The sequence below is a fragment of the Schistocerca serialis genome, chromosome 7, assembly GCF_023864345.2.
Source record: "Schistocerca serialis cubense isolate TAMUIC-IGC-003099 chromosome 7, iqSchSeri2.2, whole genome shotgun sequence".
Taxonomy (NCBI): domain Eukaryota; kingdom Metazoa; phylum Arthropoda; class Insecta; order Orthoptera; family Acrididae; genus Schistocerca; species Schistocerca serialis.
The window spans coordinates 518,924,116-518,937,883 of NC_064644.1; the positions used below are offsets into that span (position 1 = coordinate 518,924,116).

The 13,768-nt window shown below is 42.5% G+C and overlaps 1 protein-coding gene across 1 annotated transcript in view; it reads left to right on the forward strand.

The window, feature by feature from the left end:
* The window catches only part of LOC126413196 (protein bric-a-brac 1-like), a 235,730-nt gene that overhangs the window by 167,788 nt on the left and 54,174 nt on the right, over positions 1 to 13,768 (forward strand). The gene's annotated exons all lie outside the window — the stretch shown is intronic.

A 13,768-nucleotide genomic window follows, 5' to 3' on the forward strand; every position in this document is an offset into this window, starting at 1 on the left:
AGTTTAGATAAGAAGAAAATAGAAGCTTTCGAAATGTGGTACTACAGAAGAATGCTGAAGATTAGATGGGTAGATCACGTAACTAATGAGGAGGTATTGAATAGAATTGGGGAGAAGAGGATCTTGTGGCACAACTTGACTAGAAGAAGGGATTGGTTGGTAGGACATGTTCTGAGACATCGAGGGATCACCAATTTAGTACTGGAGGACAGCGTGAAGGGTAAAAATCGTAGAGGGAGACCAAGAGATGAATACACCAAGCAGATTCAGAAGGATGTAGGTTGCAGTAGGTACTGGGAGATGAAGAAGCTTGCACAGGATAGAGTAACATGGGAAGCTGCATCAAACCAGTCTCTGTACTGAAGACCTCAACAACAACAACAGGGTATATTTAAAATGGTGACGATCTTGCTGCTCTGAAATGATTATTAAGTTAAAAGGAGCCACAGAGCAGAATAACAAGATGGGCATTAAGACCCAGTAAGTGCGATTACAAAGTAGTTCACTAGCCAGGAGAGAAACAGAGAAATGCAGATCCATTATGAAGGAAGGTAATGACAGTATAGGTTCTGGAAAGTGATTCACAATGATAACAGTAACGTAAACAAGACACATGCAACTAGAGACCACCTACTGGGGTGTCTGTTACGCAAGGTAACAAATTCAGTGCCATTAGTGATGGTACTGGCTATGTTGAAGCAATAATTTCCAAAGGAAATGAATGATCATGTGCTGTATGGTGATGGAGAATGCAGAGCAATGAACCAAGGGATAGTGAAGAAATACAGGCGGAAAGCAAAGAAAAGAGCTGTGCATTAATATGTAAAGAGTCGTGTGCCGTGAGTATAGCATACAGACTTCAGCCGTATATGAGTACCATTATAGAGGCTGCCATTTGAAATGGTTCGGGCGGATGTGTTATCACCGTTTAATCAGACTGCTGTTCGGAATCATTTTGTGTCGATGTTGATTGATCATTCCTCTCAATATGTTGAGATGATACCTAAGCCAAATTAGCAACTGTTTATAGTCACACAAGCAATAGTCAATAGCGGATGCAGAAGTTTGAAGTACCAGAAACGTTTATTACGGATTAGTGTTCGACTTTCATATCAGACGTGATGTCGTTTGTTGCATATGAAGAATTTAGTTCAAATCAACCTCAGCCGAATGCACGAACAAAATGGATGCATCAGACAATCGGAAGAACGCTGAGTTATTATGTGAACTCTCGCCACAATGATTGAGACACACATATTTCGATTGTAGAGTGTGTGAACAGTTCAAATGTTAACCCAAGTACAGAGTTGTCTCCACCGTGGCTGACACATGAGAGAAGAATGCCATCAATATTTTAACACGATTAAGGCCAAAAGAGGCAAGGACGTTGAGTCGATCAGTGAATTCACAAAAACAATGGGAGAGGTACAGAGGGTGAACACCAAGGCATTAGACAACGAAGCTGCCAAATGCGCAGGAAGCTTAGTGCAGCATAAAGTGGGGCAGAGGGTAATGTCTTCTAGCCCTTGAACACCAAATAGCAAGACGATAAAGTTTGTAACAAAGTACAGAGGTGTTTATCAGTTAATAAAAAGCACATCACCAGTCCATGTTAGGCTACAGTAGCTGACAACATCGACAGTACTCATGTTGGAAGCCTATGTCTGGTCAGAGTCGCTCGGGAATCGAGCCTAGGGGTGGTTAGAAGGGAACCATAGGAAAAAGCAAATAGGACGAAGTGGTGGAGCATAGGGGAAAGTGTATACCAACGTATGAACTCAGATCGACGAAGTAGCATATGTCTTCTTTTTGTGTTTACTGATTATTAGTTTCGATATAATGTGCAGGGTAACAGGAGTAGCACAGAAAGGCTGAACGTGTGAGCTGTGTATTAGAATAAGGGCTCCATAGTTGCACTTTTACGAAACATGCTGACCAGTGTAATTTTTTTCACTCTGCAGCAGAGTGTGCGATGATATGAAACTTCCTTGCAGATTAAAACAGTGCTCCAGATCGAGAGTCGAATTGGGGACCATTGCCTTTCGTGAGTAAGTACTCTTCTGACTGAGCTACCCAAGCGGGCCTCATGCCCCACAGTTACACATTTGCTTCCGCCCGTTCCTAATGTCCTGCACTCCAAATTTCACAGAAGTTGTAGAGAGGATATTGCGGAGACATGGCTTAGCCATAGCCTGGCGGATATTTCTAGAGCGAAAGTCAAAGGTCGCGAGTCCGTGTCTTCATTAGGCACATTGTTTTGATCTGCCAGGAAGTTTCTGATCAGACCCACACCGCTACAGAGTGAAAAATTCGAACGGCAAACATCTCCTAAGTTGTGACGAAGCCACGTCTGCGCGGTATCCTCCCTTCCAGGAGTGCTAGTTCTGCAAATTTCACAGGAGAACTACTGTGAAGTTTGGAAGATAGGAGATGAGGTACTTGCAGAATTTAAGCAGTGAGGATGGGACACAATTCCAGCTTTGTTAGCCATTCGGTCGAGCACCCGCCAGCGAAAGGAAATGCGCCAAGATTGAGTTTCGGCCCAGCACAGTTTTAATCTGCCACAAAATTTCATGCTGACCGGTAACAACAGACTTCTTAGGGAGGAATGAGGACGATTTAGACCCTTTCCTCATCCTTACACTGCGATTGAGGATGCTAAGGATGCTAGCAATGGCTGTGCAGTAACTCTTCATCTGTGACAAAGTGAGGGCACAGTGGAACCAACGTGAGCAGCGAGACAGTCATGCAGCAACGACAGAGGGAGAGCTGCGACAATGCCAGAGGGGGGAAAGCCAGTGTTCACCTCATGTGATTCCGACAACAGCGAAAGTATGCACATTGCAGTTATTCATGGCCTGTGTAGGGGTCAGCATTCTCCAAGGGATGTAGTAGAACATAGGCCATATTTCCAGCAAGCAGATCTACATCGGATTAATTCCATACTGTATATGACTGTCATATATATAGCGAGTTGCTGTGAGCAATGAAGCTCATGAGGGTGAAGCAGTTGGAACTGAAATATAGTTGGTTGTTGATAAACAGGACAGATGCGATATAGCAGGTCAACTTTCCATTTACTAGCCTTGATGGCCATTTTTCTAACTCGACCATAACACAGCCACAGATTCATTGGTGGCATGAGACGCTGGGGATATGTCTTGAGCATAACCAAACATTTCTCAACCACATGTGGAAACCCGACCTGATCCATTTCCTGGAACAATTGACAGCTAAGAGGGATGAATCTCCGTGGAACAGTTAACACAGGATGTTACGTAATGTCAGGCATGGCAAACACGAGTAACTGTGACATTCAGTGTCGTGATACCTAGCGCCATAGTGACTAATTTCCATATATATCACCTATTTGAGATTAAGGGTCACCCAGTAGACTCATCGACTGCTAATACAGATCCAGGTTGAGTGGACTATAGAGCGTAAACTTGAATATGGTGTTGAAAAAAAAGATGAAAGACTGTTTCTGACAGAAATTAAGAGAATATAAGGCCACAGAGTATGCAGCGAATATCTGGAAATTGTGAGGGCCACATGTTTTGATAGAAAGTGACAAGTGTAGAAACACGAAGTGATGAATGTTGTACAGGAACTAATGGGCTGTTAAGTGGGGTAAGTGTAAGCAACTAAATGGCATAAAGAGGCATTTAGCAGGTAATGGTTGACGCCAATTGTGGACTCTAAAATTTGAGGTTTGGACTGTCAGATGATTGGTTAAGAGGAGTTAATGTGTGACAGATGATGGGAAACTCACGCTATGGAAAACCTGAGAGGCCATGGCGTCTTCATGGAGAGACATAAAATAGGACTTCCACCAGCTTAATAGCAAAAGTTGTCAGAAGTTGCAGAAAAACATTATGTTAGCCACCGTAGCCAGAGTGTGTGGCTTATCAGCATTCTGGTTAAGACAAGAAGCGCGTGAAATTTTTGCGAGGTGGACCAGCCACGCTTGGAGTAACTTGCCAGCAGAGTGCGAATGCGTGGTGCAGGCAAGATGACGACTCCATCAACAGGATATCTATGATGTTGCTGAGTACATGACCACGAGCACCTAGTTGTCACAGAAGTGTACTATTATCTGGTATAAGTAACTGTTGGTTTTGTAACAGATTCTTTCACAGTCCAGCAGTACCACCAGACCGCAGAGTCTATGCCAGATCAGGAGACGACATGGAGCCACCAGTCGCAGTCACAGGTTCGAGTCACATCTGGGATACCTTCTTCTTGCACTACGTCTCTGGACTTGGTGCCATGCTGCAATGGGCCACCTGGTTCACTCCAGTAGCAACTGGACTCTTGCCAGGAGGCACTGGGTCGCACCATGGGCACTGCAGCCTCCTTTCAGTAAAGCTGTGGGCGCGCCTCTTTTTTCTGGCCTTGGCCATCAAGGTTAGGGCATTCATTGAGTGGGGGCTATCTTTGCAAGATTACAGTTTGTGCTGCTGATTTCAGTGCTGTGGCTCATGTAGCATGGCCATGGACCTGGTGCAGAGTGGAGATACCAATAAAGTCGGATGCCAGTACGTGTTACAGTCAGCTGGATAGATACTAGTTATTGGAAGACCATCTGGACTAGGGCCGTGGCTGCCTCTCCACCACACTTCAGCACAAATGTATTGGTTAAAAATAAATAGTTTTGGCAACCACGGCTTTCTGGGCTTCGTTGGCCTGCCAACCAGTCTCACCTCTCATACCATCCCAGTTTCTAATGCATCTCTCAAAGTAGACAAATATTCGAAGTGTAAGAATGCTTGTAGAATTCAGTGTGTCAACTAAAGATGATTGACTGATCTGGCCTTGTAACGCTAACCAAAACGGCCTTGCTGTTGTGGTACTGTGAACGGCTGAAAGCAAGGGGAAACTACAGCCGTATTTTTTCCCGAGGGCATGCAGCTTTATTGTATGATTAAATGATGATGGCATCCTCTTGAGTAAAATATTCCGGAGGTAAAATAGTCCCTCATTCGGATCTCCGGGCGGGGACTACTCAGGAGGACGTCGTTATTAGGAGAAAGAAAACTGGCGTTCTACGGATCGGATCGTGGAATGTCAGATCCCTTAATCGGGGAGGTCGGTTAGTAAATTTAAAAAGGGAAATGGATAGGTTAAAGTTGGATATAGTGGAAATTAGTGAAGTTCGGTGGCAGGACGAACAAGACTTTTTGTCAGATGAATACAGGGTTATAAATACAAAATCAAATAGGGATAACGCAGGAGTAGGTGTAATAATGAATAAAAAAAATAGGAGTGTGGGTAAGCTACTACAAACAGCATAGCAAACGCATTATTGTGGCCAAGATAGACACGAAGCCCACGCCAACTACAGTAGTACAAGTTTATATGCCATCTAGCTATGCAGATGATGAAGAAATTGATGAAATGTATGGTGAGATAAAAGAAATTATTCAGGTAGTGATGGGAGACGAAAATTTAATAGTCATGGGTGAGTGGAATTCAACAGTACGAAAAGGAAGAGACGGAAACGTAGTAGGTGAATAAGGATTAGGACTAAGAAATGAAAGAGGTAGCTGCATGGTAGAATTTTGCACAGAGCATAACTTAATCATAGCTAACACTTGGTTCAGGAATCATGAAAGAAGGTTGTATACATGGAAGAACCCTGGAGATACTGGAAGGCTTCAGATAGATTATATAATGGTAAGAAAGAGATTTAGGAACCAGGTTTTAAATTGTAAGACATTTCCAGGGGCGGATGTGGACTCTGACCACAATCTATTGGTTATGAACTGTCGACTAAAACTGAAGAAACTGCAGAAAGGTGGGAATTTAAGGAGATGGGACCTGGATAAACTGAAAGATCCGGAGGTTGTACAGAGTTTCAGTGAGAGCATAAGGGAACAATTGACAGGAATGGGGGAAAGAAATACAGTGGAAGAAGAATGGGTAGCTTTGAGGGATGAAATAGTGAAGGCAGCAGAGGATCAAGTAGGTAAAAAGACGAGGGCTAGTAGAAATCCTTGGGTAACAGAAGAGATACTGAATTTAATTGATGAAAGGAGAAAATACAAAAATGCAGTAAATGAAGCAGGCAAAAAGGAATACAAACGTCAGAAAAATGAGATCGACAGGAAGTACAGAATGGCTAAACAGGGTTGGCTAGAGGCCAATGTAAGGATGTGGAGACTTATCTCACGAGGGGTAAGATACTGCCTACAGGAAAATTAAAGAGACCTTTGGAGAAAAGAGAACCACTTGCATGAATATTAAGATTTCAGATGGAAACCCAGTTCTAAGCAAAGAAGGAAAAGAAGAAAGGTGGAAGGAGTATATAGAGGGTCAATACAGGGGCGATGTTCTTGAGGACAATATTATGGAATGGAAGAGGAAATAGAAGATGAAATGGGAGATATGATACTGCGTGAATAGTTTGACAGAGCACTGAAAGACCTAAGTCGAAACAACATTCCATTAGAACTACTGACAGCCTTGGGAGAGCCAGTCCTGACAAAACTCTACCATCTGGTGAGCAAGACGTATGAGACAGGCAAAATACCCTCAGACTTCAAGAAGAATATAATAATACCAATCCCAAATAAAGCAGGTGTTGATAGATGTGAAAATTACCGAACTATCAGTTTAATAAGTCACAGCTGCAAAATAATAACGCCAATTCTTTACAGACGAATGGAAAAACTGGTCAATGCTGACCTCGGGGAAGATCAGTTTGGTTTCCGTAGAAATATTGGAACATGTTAGGCAATACTGAGCCTACGACTTATCTCAGATGAAAGATCAAGGAAAGGCAAACCTACGTCTCTAGCATTTGTAGATTCACAGAAAACTTTTGACAAAGTTGACTGGAATACCCTCTTTCAAATTCTGAAGGTGGCAGGGGTAAAAAACAAGGTGACAAAGGCTATTTACAATTTGTACAGAAACCAGATGGCAGTTATAAGAGTCGAGGGCCATGAAAGGGAAGCAGTTGTTGGGAAGGGAGTGAGACAGGCTTGTAGCCTTTCCCCGATGCTATTCACTCTGTATATTGAGCAAGCAGTAAAAGAAACATAAGAAAAGTTCGGAGTAGGCATTAATATCCAGGAAGAAGAAATAAAAACTTTGAGGTTCGCCGATGACATTGTAATTCTGTCAAAGACAGCAAAGGACTTGGAAGAGCAGTTGAACGGAATGGACAGTGTCTTGAAAGGAGGGTATAAGATGAATATCAAGAAAAGGAAAACGAGGATAATGGAATGTAGTCGCATTAAGTCGGGTGATGCTGAGGGAATTAGATTAGGAAATGAGACACTTAAAGTAGTAAAGGAGTTTTGCTATTTGGGGAGCAAAATAACTGATGTTGGTCGAAGTAGAGAGGATATAAAATGCAGACTGGCAATGGCAAGCAAAGCGTTTCTGAAGTAGAGAAATTTGTTAACATCGAGTATAGATTTAAGTGTCAGGAAGTCGTTTCTGAAAGTATTTGTATGGAGTGCAGCCATGTATGGAAGTGAAACGTGGACGATAAACAGTTTATACGCGGGCAGTTCAATAAGTAATGCAACACATTTTTTTTCTGAAACGGGGGTTGTTTTATTCAGCATTGAAATACACCAGGTTATTCCCCAATCTTTTAGCTACACAACACTATTTTTCAACGTAATCTCCATTCAATGCTACGGCCTTACGCCACCCTGAAATGAGGGCCTGTATGCCTGCATGGTACCATTCCACTGGTCGATGTCGGAGCCAACGTCGTACTGCATCAATAACTTCTTCATCATCCGCGTAGTGCCTCCCACGGATTGCGTCCTTCATTGGGCCAAACATATGGAAATCCGACGGTGCGAGATCGGGGCTGTAGGGTGCATGAGGAAGAACAGTCCACTGAAGTTTTGTGAGCTCCTCTCGGGTGCGAAGACTTGTGTGAGGTCTTGCGTTGTCATGAAGAAGGAGAAGTTCGTTCAGATTTTTGTGCCTACGAACACGCTGAAGTCGTTTCTTCAATTTCTCAAGAGTAGCACAATACACTTCAGAGTTGATCGTTTGACCATGGGGAAGGACATCGAACAGAATAACCCCTTCAGCGTCCCAGAAGACTGTAACCATGACTTTACCGGCTGAGGGTATGGCTTTAAACTTTTTCTTGGTAGGGGAGTGGGTGTGGCGCCACTCCATTGATTGCCGTTTTGTTTCAGGTTCGAAGTGATGAACCCATGTTTCATCGCCTGTAACAATCTTTGACAAGAAATTGTCACCCTTAGCCACATGACGAGCAAGCAATTCCGCACAGATGGTTCTTCTTTGCTCTTTATGGTGTTCGGTTAGACAACGAGGGACCCAGCGGGAACAAACCTTTGAATATCCCAACTGGTGAACAATTGTGACAGCACTACCAACAGAGATGTCAAGTTGATCACTGAGTTGTTTGATGGTGATCCGTCGATCATCTCGAACGAGTGTGTTCGCACGCTCCGCCATTGCAGGAGTCACAGCTGTGCACGGCCGGCCCGCACGCGGGAGATCGGACAGTCTTGCTTGACCTTGCGGCGATGATGACACACGCTTTGCCCAACGACTCACCGTGCTTTTGTCCACTGACAGATCACCGTAGACATTCTGCAAGCGCCTATGAATATCTGAGATGCCCTGGTTTTCCGCCAAAAGAAACTCGATCACTGCCCGTTGTTTGCAACGCACATCCGTTACAGACGCCATTTTAACAGCTCCGTTCAGCGCTGCCACCTGTCGGAAGTCAATGAAACTATACGAGACGAAGCGGGAATGTTTGAAAATATTCCACAAGAAATTTCTGGTTTTTTCAACCAAAATTGGCCGAGAAAAAAATGTGTTGCATTACTTATTGAACTGCCCTCGTATAAGAAGAGGATAGAAGCTTTCGAAATGTGGTGCTACAGAAGAATGCTGAAGATTAGATGGGTAGATGACATAACTAATGCGGAGGTATTGAACAGAATTAGAGAGAAGAGAAATTTGTGGCACAATTTGACGAGAAGAAGGGATCGGTTGGTAGGGCATATTCAGAGGCATCAAGGGATCACAAATTTAGTACTGCAGGCCAGCGTGGAGGGTAAAAATCGTAGAGGGAGACCAAGAGATAAATACACTAAGCAGATTGAGAAGGATGTAGATGCAGGAAGTACTGGGAGATGAAGAAGATTGCACAGGATAGAGAAACATTGAGAGCTGCATCAAACCAGTCTCATGACTGAAGACCACAACAACAACAACAACAACAACTAAAGACGTTTCCGGTGAAATATAATGGCTGTCTAACAAGATTTTTCTTCATATATTTATTGATTTCAGTTATTTCTTTTCATAAATTTTGTGGTATATACCACCTTCTTCTGGAATACATTTACAAGACGTCTTGTTTAATATAGCCTATTATGTCATGTTTGATTTATTTCATCAGTGTACTCCTTCAACCTGCATTATTGCATGAAAGAGATGCTGTGCCTTATACTAAAAAGTTCGATCTTCAGCCTGAGATACTGCTGGAGGTTTTTGTAGTGAACAGATATGACTGCTTAATCGCTAGTGTTGTCAGGGACTTTGGGTTGGTTCAAATGGCTCAGAGCACTATGGGACTCAACTGCTGAGGTCATTAGTCCCCTAGAACTTAGAACTAGTTAAACCTAACTAACCTAAGGACATCACAAACATCCATGCCCGAGGCAGGATTCGAACCTGCGACCGTAGCGGTCTTGCGGGTCCAGACTGCAGCGCCTTTAACCGCACGGCCACTTCGGCCGGCCAGGGACTTTGGGGTGGAACCATTTTTCGTGTGTAGGCACACTGGACACAGCGGTAAACCGCTGTCCCCGTCCAGTAAATTTGTAGGATTTGCTAATTCCAGTTAAAGAACATATCTCTCACCAGCATCCATAGCCAAATGATCGACGTTCCGCATCTGTCGGGCAAGCAATTTCCTCCTCAGGTAGCCATCAGAACCCTCAAATTTGTAGACTTCGATGTAGAGTTGCTTTGATCCAGGTGAAGCAGATGGCCTGTTCTCCTCCTCACTCATTCCTGAATCATTTGCCTTGGCATACATGTGCATAGACTTAAAAAGCCCACGTGAACCTCACACTTGAAAAAGAGCAGCATGTCAACATCGTTGAACAGTTCGATGTTGAAAAGTGTTCTTATTAATACTGCGACCCTGGAAAGGCCTGGCGCGGTGAAATAGATGGCTGGATCCAGATACTATGTGCTCTAGCATACACCCCAGAATTTCTCGAAAATGCTTGTGAACATGTGAACATTGGTATTATCGTATAGTGTAGCATATTCTCCAAAATCAGACACGCCGAACTCCTGTTAAACATGCACCATGTGTTTATATTCTCCATCCATTAGGGCAGAGCCAGTTAATATTTCGGAGAATATAGCTATGCCTGGCATAGTGATTTCGTATGGGCTCTCCAACGAATACAGGTATTCTTATGGAAAGGCTCTGTTCCTCATCACGAGCTTAAACTTTCCACTATCGGGATATGTGGCTCTGGTGACATGCACGCCTTCGGGACGCACCGTCGCAGCAAATTTCTAAAGTGACACAAATGTGAGGTGCAGTAGAGTCCACGAGGCGGAACAATGTTCATGGCGTAGTTATTTTGGGAAAAAATTTACTTTCCTGTGGTATCAGGAAAGACACTGACAATGTTACCGTTCAAAACGAAATCACCCAGGTGCTGAACGAGGAAGTGGGCATCACACTTCTGCAGCACATTGCACTTTATAATGTCACCTTTTTTGTACGTAGCAATGGCATGATATACTCCAAAATGAAGAGTATGAATTTCCACAAACACATTTTTTGGGATTCTGGTCCAAATTACATTATTCACACTCTCAGTTTGATTTTGTGTACGTCCATAGAGACACTTCTTCAAAAGTTCAGTTGCAGAAAGATCTCTGAAAACTGGTTTTATACCCTTCATGACAGTTTCTGGCAGACTGTGACGATGCTGGTATACACTTTCGTATCCCTGATATTTGTTGTACTTGCACCAGGAATTGGGTCCCTGTGGGCATAGTCCTTGTAGTGGTTCCTCATCAGTCGATAAGGTGTGGTAGTAAAGTCCCATTACAGCCTTTTCCATTGCATCAACACTGTGAGTATTTTGTCTTACTGCCAGTCCACAGTATCTCTGCAATCTGTTGATTACCTCGTCTGTCAATCTTTTAGCTCCACCCAAAGGTTTTCCATCGCTGAATACTTGGCCTTTCATTGTGGTCTTCAGTTGACCCAGCCTTGTTCCAATATGTTTCTGAACGTGACCTATGCGCTCCTGTTTAGTAATGGTAACATAAGCATCAAAAGACTTCGAATCACCATCATCCAGGAACTGTACGTATCTGACCTTGTACCACAGAAGAGAGCGACTGAAAATGTCTTTCACTGTAATTCCTTCGACAGTTTTCTGCATGCTCATCCTTCACTCTTTTAGGACACCTACAGTGCTTGGATTTAATTACAACTCTATAACTTTTGTAGTATCAGCACTTGTTGCCGTTATTGCCCCATTATGTGAAGTGTGCCCGCGCTTCTGCCACGTACCATCTAGTGCGACAGTCAGGTCCCGAGGATTCTGAACATCTGGTATTTCTTCATTCACCGCCAAAGCCTCCTCCACTGCTTCTTTCATGGATTCTTGGGCAATATCTTCAACACAGGATCCCACAACCGAGTTATATTTAGAGAATTTCGTTGTTGGTGGTGGTAGATTCATTACACCACAAAACATTTGACCAGCAGAGTATCCCTTACCGATTGACCTTAGAGCATAAACACATCTAATATTTACACCATAGTACTTGCTTTTCGCACTATCAATTTCATCTTGGTCTATTTCGACATATTCTGAGTTCCAAAATGAAACACTGTAATGACAACTAGTACAATGGAGACAGATTTCTGCTGCAAGTCCTATGTGTCGCTCGACATTTATTGACATACTCAATTTGCAACATTCCTTACACAGTACTGAACTGTCAATCACCTTTGAGAGCAATAAAATGTTAATTATTTCGTTCACATTATCCTCACTACACTTCTCCAATAAACTGCAGTATTTTTCAGTTGATCCATGCAATTTCTTGCTTGTGCTAGAGACAGGAGTAGATTTCACTTGATGAATAACCTCACTATTTTCAGAATCATTTCCCAAGGTCGGAGAAATTGTCACAGTTCCACTAGTGTACCTCGGAGGAGGCTTCTTCCTCTTGTAATCTCTGTTACTAAATCGGGGCATATTTGATAAGTTCCAGTTACGCAATAGAAATACAACACAAATCGTTCAATAACCACCAAATGCTCAATGTAAACAACAGTATCCAAAGACTACAATACGCAGACAAAACAATTGCCTATCAAATCGTGTTGCCAACATAATATAAAGTCTCTGGAAAGACCGGAAGTTTTGAAAAACGATATTTTCAATGAAGATGTATCCACGGAAATTCAATGTCGCGACATGCCCTCTACAGCACATTATTGAAAATAATATTTTCAATACTTGGAGTTCAGCTACAGGTAAGATTAGTATGTCATTTTAAAGAGGAAGATCTGTAGTATTTTATTTCACAATAAACTGAAAACCCAAAATTTCATCATTTTTAGGTTCCGGGTTCCCTTAAATTTCAGGGTGAGAGGATATCAATGATACGATACGCTGATGGCATTGCTATCCTCAGTGAAAGTGAAGAAGAGTTGCAGGATGTGTTGATTGGAATAAACGGTTTAATGAGTACAGAATATGGGTTGACAGTAAATCGAGGAAAGACGAAAGTAATGAGAAGTAACCGAAGTAAGAGCATCGAGAAACTTAACATCGGAATTAAGGATTACACAGCAGACGGAGGGTGTTAAAGAACCCATGACGGACGGAGCAAGGACGACATAAAAAGCAGACTAGTACTAGCAAAACAGGCTCCCCAGACAAGAGAAGTCTAGTAGTAACAAACAAAGGTCTTAATTAGAGGAAGAAAGTTCTAAGATTGTACGTTTGGAGCACAGTATTGTGTGGTGATGACGCACGGACTGTAGGAAAAGCCTTCAAGACGTGGTGCTACAAGGAATGTTGAAAACTAGGTGGACTGATTAGGTATGGAATTAAGAGGTTCTCCGCAGTATCAACGAGGAAAGAAACTATGAGAAACACTGACAATAGAAAGGGACAGAATGATAGGACATCTGTTACGGCATCAGGGAATGACTTCCATGGTACTAGAAGGAGCTGTAGACTGTAAAAACTGTAGATACCCTCTTTCCTGAATTTTAGAAAACGATCCTCTTGATAAATGTTGCAATGCTATATGAATCATAGGTCGGAAAAACCCTTTTTTGGACGTAAATGACTGACAAGACGAAGCATTTATGAACACATCTGATGCAGCTTCTCACTCTAAATTGTGAAACAATGTTTACCGCTGGAATTTTAGATTGTAAAATGGAAAAAATTACTTTCACCTATTCTCCGGTTCAGTCGTTAACGCTAATTAAGGATGAACGCTGGTAAATTGTAATTGTTTTTCGGGAACCTTATATAAAATCATGAGGTCATACACATAATGCACAATATTAATAACAATCTGCAGAATACATTTAAAATCGACATTCAATAAAATTTACAAAAATATCATCCTTAGTACCGACTAAAGAACTGCCTGTTGCTAGGCTGTCTTTCGGTAGTATATTTTATCACTAAATGAAAAATAACTGAAACTGAGAGCATTTTCCATTAGATATGTAAACTCATCTACT